This window comes from Amphimedon queenslandica, unplaced genomic scaffold (assembly GCF_000090795.2).
Source record: "Amphimedon queenslandica unplaced genomic scaffold, v1.1 AMPQUscaffold_13067, whole genome shotgun sequence".
NCBI classification, from domain to species: Eukaryota; Metazoa; Porifera; class Demospongiae; order Haplosclerida; family Niphatidae; genus Amphimedon; species Amphimedon queenslandica.
In genome coordinates this window covers 7,487-16,731 of record NW_003546697.1, presented here as the reverse complement: position 1 = coordinate 16,731, position 9,245 = coordinate 7,487, and the positions used below count along the sequence as shown (strand labels likewise).

Below are 9,245 nucleotides of genomic sequence, written 5' to 3'. Positions count from 1 at the left end.
TCAGCCCCACCCCCTTATTAAGTATGCAGAAAGTATGTTTAGCTGATTATCTCTGTAGTTGTTCGTTCAAATTTAGTACTTTTATTTTTCAAAAAAAGTAAATTTGCATACCTACCTGCTGATACCAGACAACAATCGGAATTGCACTGCTAACAGACTTTTAAAAAATATTACCATTATCCAACTACAATGAGCCAATAGGTAAATTTCTCATCCCTGGATCAAGTGAAGAACAACTTTGCCTAGACAGCTTTTGGCTTTTCTAGCATTGTGGCATCAGTTCATGGACTGCTATTGCATTATAGTATTAAAGAATAATTATTTTAGGTAACAAAAACAATTACAACATTATAAAAAGAACACAAAAATGCAAGTTTATGTACAGTGTCCTAATTTTGAAAGACAGCAACCCTATAAACATGAAAAGAAATGTAAACAAGGAAAATGTATAATTGACCTCACTTGAATGCAAGACTCATTGATGACCTCAGTATCTCCTAAGCTTGATGCATCAAGAAAATGGTGACACTAAAGAGATAGAGAAACAAAAAGAGGAAAGAGAGAAAGGTGTACAGCACTGAATTGTTATTACAAAGGTAATAGTAATGGCAATGGTAACTGTATTGCCATCTGTGCTCAGAAGGCAATGTCATTGTTAATGGGTTTATCTGAGACATAATGAAGAATACATGTATAGTCAGTGACATAGGCCTGTGACAATTACCATTACAGTTACTCAGTAATCAATTGACTCAAATACATGTACATGTACACAACATACCACTTACCATTGCATTAGTGCATATTAATCTCAACACATCCTTTTCTCTAAGTAATAAGTTAATGTCCATGGAACAAATTGTTTATTGATTATGAGTAGTTAACGGCACTAAAAGAGAGATAAAAGAGATGGTAATTTTAAGTAATTTTGATGTTTAAACATTGTACTTGTTCAAATTGGACATGCTCTGAATATTCTTAGCATTATTTTTGTCTTAATTCCATTCTCCTGTACAATAAATGATACATCAATTATTACTGACCAAAGGACACTCACTATCTCTCATTTACTGTACATGTGTACATGCACTGAATAAAACATGCACTGTATTGTGAATTGTGTCTTACCATCATGTTGTTAGGATAGTTCTGCTCCCACATCTTTTGCCGGAAATGGAATCTTGATTCTTGACACGCAATGCGTCTGTAATCCAAAAATGTACTATAATAATAAATAACATAAAAAACATGACATTGACGTACATGTGTTAACACAGCTTATAGTATCAGTAAGGAACTGTATTATGCACAAGAAGACAAAGAACATAAGAGATAGGAGAATCCTATATAGAAAGAAAAGAGAAAGAGCAAAAGTTAGATGTACATGTACATATACTAGGAGGAGAGAAGGCAAAAGAGAGGAAGAAATGTCAATACGAGACAAATTAAGATATACAAGAATAGGGGTCAAGGAACACAACAATGAGAATAGAGAAATGCAGTACCAATAAGGATGGGCAATATATCAGTACCTTAAGGTTACTTTTAAATGCGGGTACTATTAATTGCGAATTTTGCGTTTGGGTTAAAAATCGCAATTATTAATACGCGCAATTATTAATAATGACATCATGATGCCATATAACTATTAGTAATAATTACTTAATCGCAATTTTTAATACCAGCAAAATCTACCTTGGGCTAAAATCCCAAAATTTCGTACCCGCAATTAAAAGTCACTCTAAGGTATTTAGTGACTATCATGATAATACTGTAGCTAACAGAATATAATCATTTCTTACTATACATGTGAGTGGTACATGTAATCAAATATCGTAACCCTTAGCACAAGTGTGATGTAAAAGGTACCACTACTAATCCAGACTAAGTTACATGTACTGTGTTGGATTTTCTAGGCTAGGAACCATTACAAAGGATCATTGTTATTGTAACAGCTTTGATGAACACAATTATTAGTAATTATTGTGATATCAAAATGAGATATTGTGCTGGTAAAACAACATTCAATATTTCCACCCTTAAGTACTTATTAACAACACACATACATGTCAAGATTGCGTATTATTCAGTATACTATTACAAGATGCATAAACAGCTATAAGGATTATTATAATACCACATTGCAAGTTAGCTTAGACTGCATGATTGATGGCTGCTTGTAAATCTTATGCACACAGACACAAACCATATGGTGCACAGACACAACACCCTGGGGCAATAGTAATGATTACAGGGTACTAAGTAAAGTAGCATAATAGTAAAAGCAAGAGTTTTTGTGAACATCATGAAGTAATTCAGTATAATGTAATTCCCATAATACAACACAGACTGGTATTACATGTATAGCAATATGCTATGAGTGACAACAACAAGTATAGCTGGAAACAACTAATCAATGCAGAGGCTTTTCATCCTGTGCCCAATGACTGATGCTTTTCTAAAAAACTTCATGCCGGCAAAAATATCCAATGCACAGACACCTTAAAACCACTTAAATTACAACATTATTTTTTATTAATAACAATGGCTTATTGTAATAGTAACAGTAAAATGCTTTACTGCAATAATAATAATAATAATAATAATAATAATAATAATAATAATAATTATTATTATTATTATTATTATTATTTCAACTGTAAAAACATAATATGCATGGACAAGGACTAAGGAACAATATCAAATGAACAGTTAAAGACTGGCTGCAACTTGTACAGCAACCATAAGTACTAATAGCTCGACTAATAGTAATAGATTATATATATTCAGTAATTGACTACTGGATAATGTTTATATACATGTAAGCCTACTAGATACTAACCAGTACTCCATCCACTTCGTGATTTGAAAAACCATGATCCACTGAGCTGCCTTTCTTGATGTTTCAGGCTTTCAGCCTCCTGAGCAAGCTCCTGAGTGAGCCTCCATAGCTCCTTGACATCCCTCCCCCTTATTCATTAATCATTAATTAAGCTAAACTACTTATTATTCATAGTGTCTATCCCTAAGGATAGTTTCCAGGAACAGTTACACCTAACTCCGGACAACTGTCCAGGAACAATGCGCTAACCGGGTGAAATTATAGAAACTTATAATTATCATTAATTTTTGCCAAAAAAGTTAAAAATAATAATTATTATGCTTGTAAATTCCTGGATAATTAAAATAATTTCAAAATCCAATTTGAAATTAGAGTCATTCTTAGAAAAACCATCTTTTGGAGATTGAGTAAAACCTTGTTTCTTCTTTAATGATATCTACGAAAAAAATTAATTATGTATGAAAGTATTTTAATACTATGAATAAGTTCATGTACAACTAACCTGAATACTAATCATGCTTTAGTAGTTGATACAGTTTCATTGCTGGGTTTGCTGTTTGACGAATAAGTTTGAAGAATTATTCAATTTCTTTCTTTGAATGACGTGATACAGCACATATTTCTGTGAAAAAATAAAAACAGTTCAATGAATGAATAAATGAAAGAGACAGAGGCAAAACTTTTAAAAGTCATAATAAAACACAATGCAACTTTGTGGTTACTTTTATCTGCAAACAAATTCATGGCAAAGAGTTGCGTAGTGTGCATTTATTATTGTAAAAAAAACAAAATACAGTTTATTGGTTGAAATGTAGGCAGAGTCACTTTTTACTCAGTAGTACAATGTATAGTATTGTAGATCTACATAATCATAACAATAATGTATGTATACAAGTATGCTTATACACACACCTATACTCAAATACATATACAGTAAATGTTTAGCGAATAAGATAAAAGCTAAGAGAATATGAGATGCTGGCTAGTGCCTAGCATGAAGGCAGACAGGATTGTTGCGCTAGAGAGAGAGAGAGCTAACGATGACTCATGTTGACACCCAAACACTGATTATAATAATTACACAGCATGTATTATATACAAAGATAATTTATGAATATTCATGAGTTCTGATGTGATGTCACGATGAATCAGCTCACGCTACAAATTTTTATAGAAAAATGGTTACTATACATGCAAAAAGGCATTTTATATGCTAACACACTATAAATTTGGTGGAGGAATAATTGAGTAATGTGACCTGAAGATACTAAAAGTGGGTCACCTTGATAGTGAAGATGCTCAAAACTTTTAAAAAGTTATACAACACCATAAAAATTTAGAAGTGGTCTCAATTAGGTCTGAAACTTATGATAAGAACTTTATTCAATGTTTATCAAAACTAATGTATCGACCATGCTTCTAGCAATTGCATATCAAAGACTACTCATCTACAGATGCCCCTGGTACATCATCCACTTCATTTAATGGTGTCCATTCCTTACTGTCTGCATTCTTCCTCTCTCCTTATCCTCTCACACTTAGATTGGATAAGATTATGTTTGATTCTAGTGATCCTCTAGCTATCAACACTCAACAACAATCAAAATCACTTGATATAGCTCGTGAGTATTTATATACAAGTGTAAGTGAATCCTCTCGTATTCTTGAGTCTAATTTTCTTCCTCAGTACATTGTATTGAAATCATTGAAGATTAGGAGCAATGATGCACTCTGTTTATTTTCTAAAGTGAAATCAATCAAAGTAAATGAGATCACTATTGATATTGATACTGATACTAACACTGATAGTTTAAGATTATTGTTCAGTATTGTGTCAGCAAATGATTTGACAGTTTCTTTTAAGGTAATTCAGTCAATTCTCGAGATAATTTTCAATTCACTGTCACCAACTAAACCTCCTTGCCTTCAATTGATGGTAAAGTACAGTGGAGATGATCCTTCACCAATATAGCATGAGACTTGGAAGAGATGTGGTGTGATCACACTGAAGAAAGCTGTTGTAATATGGGGTAATGGTCAGGAAATAAGTATCTTAAAGAGATGATGTGACACACATACATTGACATTATTTATGAACCTCTTTGGACTGTTTAATTCAAATCCTTACACAAAATTAATTACTTTATTTAGATTAAATGCATGTTCTAATTTAAGCAGAGATATTAAATCACTAAATTAAAGTGACCAATAAATTATTGAATGTATTTAAGACTGATGATTTAGCCAAGCTCTTAAGTTTACTATAATCATGGTACACATCAATGTTGAAAAAGTTTTTTAACCATGGATAACATGATAAGCAGTATGTGTTTGCCCAGTCCACTCCCACTCAGTTATGATAATCATAGTATATGTACTATGATTAACTGACACAAGATGCCATTAGAGGAGGACAAGTGTTGGACTGCGTTTAAGGATAGAGATTATAAAGAAGCTGTTCACTTACTACCATTAGTGAAGGAACCAAATAAAATTAAAAGAAGATATATGAAATGGGATAATACTAGTTTACTTCATTTGTCTTCAAGGAATGGTTGGTTAGATGTTACAAGAGATCTCATCACTGAATATCACTGTGACCCACAGGAAAAAGATGATGTAGGTCAGACTTGTCTTCATTATGCTGCAAGGGGTAATCATGTTGATGTGTTAAGATATCTCATTGATGAGTGTCACTGTGATCCAATGGCTACTGATATGTATGGGGACACTGTCCTTTACAAAGTAGTTACTTATGGATCACTTGATGCAATGAAGTATTTAATCAAAGATCATCACTGTGATCTAATGGCTACTAACTATAAGGGTGAAACTGTTCTTCATTACACAGCTAAAACCAACTCACCGCCACCTCATTCACCTGATGTAATAAAATATCTAATTAATGAGTGTAACTATGATCCAATGACTGCTAACAGCTGGGGGTCAACACCACTTCACTATGCTGCTCATTGGGGTCATTCTGAAATTGTTGAATGTTTACTATCAACTGGTAAATGTGATCCATTGGCTAAAAACAATGAGGGGAAAACACCATTACAAGTAGCTAAAGAGGCAAAGCAGAGAGGCTGGGGTAATACTCTTCCTATCTTTAAGAAGTTTGGTGATATAAAATCATCTCATCCAATTGAGTCTTATGTTAACATCCTCCTTGTGGGTAATCCTGGAGCTGGTAAAAGTACTCTTAGTCATGTCATCAATGACACAGCTAGTTTTACTCTTCTTGGTTCCTTTGGAAATGTTGGAGGGGTAGTGCCCTGTACTGCTGGTATCATTCCTTATAAACTACGACACAGGACACTGGGTAACATCAATCTTCATGATTTTGCTGGTCATTCAGAATACTACTCCAGTCACAGTGCTGTCATTGAGAATCAGTTACAAGGTTCTGGTGGTGTGTTCCTGATAGTAGTCAATATATTGGAGAAGCAACCAGTCAAACAGCTTCACCAGTGGCTAACAGTTGTCACAAATGAAGCACACAAAGCTCTTAATCAATGCCATGTTATTGTAATAGTCAGTCATGTGGATGAGATAAGTAATCCTGTTGAAAAGAGAAGGAGAAAGGAAGAAATACAGGAGATTATTGTAAGGGAAAGGTGTGATAGTGTCTTCTTAGATTGTCGTAAGCTTGGTGGGAGTGGTATGGATTCTTTCTTTAATAAGTTGTCTAGTGCCTGTGAGTCCATTCGTAGTACAAGTGGAAGGAATTTGAGTCTTTATTGTCACATGACGTATGGTCTACTGGAGGAAAGGAAAGAGAATATACTGACCCTCTCTGATGTAATGTCTGCTGGTAAGGAAAATAATGATTACAATTTATCAGATAAGAGAGAAGACGTCTTGGATGCTCTTCATTCATTGCACTCAACTGGTTTGATCAGTGTTCTTAAAAGTGAAGACAAGGTATGGGTTGTTGTGAATAAGGGTATACTGCTAACTGAGGTGGATGGGATTCTTTTTGCTCCAGAGACATTCAAAGAACATGTTGACATTGCTAGCAATACTGGTATTGTTAGTGTGTCTGGTCTGACTAGACTCTTCCCTAAATATGATCCTGACATGTTGATCTGTTTCCTCAAGAACATGGAACTCTGTCAACAAATAAATCCATCTTTCCTAACAATGACAAACCTCCATCAGCTGGCAGTGGAAGAGGAGGAGGAGGGAGGGACAGAAAGAAGAGGAGAAAGGTTGTTGTTCTTTCCATGTCTTTTGTCTACTGATAGACCTGATGAGATGACTAGTCAAGTGTACCAGTTTGGTTGGTGTCTACAGTGTACTAGTAAACATTATTTCTTTCCTCCTCGATACTTCCATGTCCTCTCGTTACATCTTGCTTATAAAATGGCTCTACCTCAAGAAGATGACAAGATAAATCGTTACTGTACATTTTGGAAGAATGGACTTTATTGGTCTAATAGTCATGGTGTAGGATCACTGGTAGAGATTGTGGATGAGAGCCAGTGTGTACTAGTAATGATGTCCTTTAAAGAAGACTTTATGATGTCAGTAGGAAGAGATGTGATAGGAGAGGTAATGAGTGTTTATAAAGAATCCTGTCCCAGTCTAGAGGTAAAAGAGTTAGTTATTGATCCTAAAGAACTAGCCTATCCTGTGAATACACCAAGAGAAAGGACAGTGTATAGCGTGAAAAAGATACTGTCTGCTATTGACAAAGGAGAAAAGTGCATAGTTGATGATAATGGAACAAGTACAAGATTGAAGGAGATCCTACCTGATGAATCATTATCAGATATTAGTAACCTGTCACTACTAGGAAGACGTGATATTAAGGTAAGAATTAACACACAAACTGTTTGATACATTAATACAAGCACTAATAATCAAAAGGTCAAATCTTAAAAGTGGTTTTTTTCTTATCAAAATTACTCAGTCTTTGTCATAATTGTAGGTTGTCATTGTGTGGTTTTTATTAGAAATAATATATACTTGTACATCTGTTAAATTCACCTTTTAGCAATACACTACTGATATATATCACCTTGATAAACAAGCACAGTGACAAATATCAGTTATTATTATTATTATTATTATTATTATTGTATAGGAAGTGATTGAAATAACTGAAGAATTCAAGACACCATTGACTACAATAAAGCTAGGTATGTTATAACATGCAGAGGTGTACCCAGGAATTAGAAGAGGAAGGTGGTAATGGCGTGTGAAGTGTGTTGCAATTTTAACCAAACCCCTTTTTAAGGTGCTAAAAGATCATTTTCCACCATTTTCGAAGATGATTCAGTAATAACAGGTGGGGTCACTGCAATTTCAGGCACGCTGGAGCTTCCTTCCTATTGCCCTGTAAAGCACTGGAACATGAGGCTGAAATGATTGTGTAGTGTGCTGAATAACTTCCTTAAGACACTTAGCAGTGATATGAGACACCAGAATTGTCTGACCCCAGCCATGAGGGGAGTGCTCAAACCCCTTTTAGCCCCCCTATATATGCCTCTGATATGTACAGACTGTACAGTGTATATACACATTATTAATTATTATTTTTATAGGTATTAAAGTACTTGATATTGTCATTGAAGAGCAAACAATACTCAATCAATTGGATTGTACTAACTGGTATCAGTTTGGACTTCATTTAGGATTATATGACCCAACACTAAATGCTATTAAGAAGGATCATGGAGAATGCAAGCCATGTCTGATACAGTGTATGTCTGCCTGGTTAAGAGGAGAAGATAAAGTGAGAGAGAAAGGAGGTCCCAGTTGGTCATCATTAGCTATAGCACTGGATACAATAAAAGAGAAATCTATTGCTAGTTACATTAGAAATAAATATTGTTAACAATTATCGTTGATTGCTTTGATTGGTCTTATAGAATATTATTTACTTTAAATTTCTATTATGACTCAATTTGATAAAAATTTCAAGATAACTTGCCTATAGTATTTCATTTTGTTGCGTTCATTAATTAACAGAATAAGTGATAGCCATATTGTGGCGAGTCTGAACAAGCTCCAGTAAGACTATAAAGAAGGAAGTGTATCTGTCTCTTAATAGTACAGGTGGTCTAAAGTTAGATTACCTTGAAACTGGGCGGAGTCATAGTTCTAAAAAGCTTCGATAATTAGCTATGAGTAATTTTAAAAGTTACATGTACCAAGTCACTACCTACATCATGTGTACAGTAGCATTGTTACTATAAATAGTATCAGTTACCACTACTATAAATAGTATCAAGAGTAGATAATAATTAGAGGAGTGTGTCCTACTGGCAATATGCCCCCTGCTTCATCACCACGTAGAATTGAAGAGTCACATTCCAGATATTTCCGTATTTTTAAGTAGTTATTTGAAAATAACAAGCAATAACTATGACTACTCAAATAAATTAAGGAAATA

General features: G+C 34.1%; 1 long non-coding RNA gene across 3 annotated transcripts; it reads right to left on the bottom strand.

Moving 5' to 3' along the window:
* Window positions 1-445: 445 nt before the first annotated feature.
* On the bottom strand, window positions 446-2,921 carry LOC109585415 (uncharacterized). Of its 3 annotated transcripts, none has more exons than XR_002186479.1 (5): window positions 2,843-2,921; window positions 1,129-1,204; window positions 949-1,009; window positions 789-889; window positions 446-528 (listed from the first exon to the last, which is right to left on the bottom strand). It is a non-coding gene; the product is annotated as an uncharacterized LOC109585415 (long non-coding RNA). The 3 variants fall into 3 exon arrangements; XR_002186478.1 differs by lacking the exon at window positions 2,843-2,921 and adding an exon at window positions 1,264-1,276; XR_002186480.1 differs by lacking the exons at window positions 949-1,009; window positions 2,843-2,921 and adding an exon at window positions 1,264-1,276.
* Between the last annotated feature and the right edge of the window lie 6,324 nt (window positions 2,922-9,245).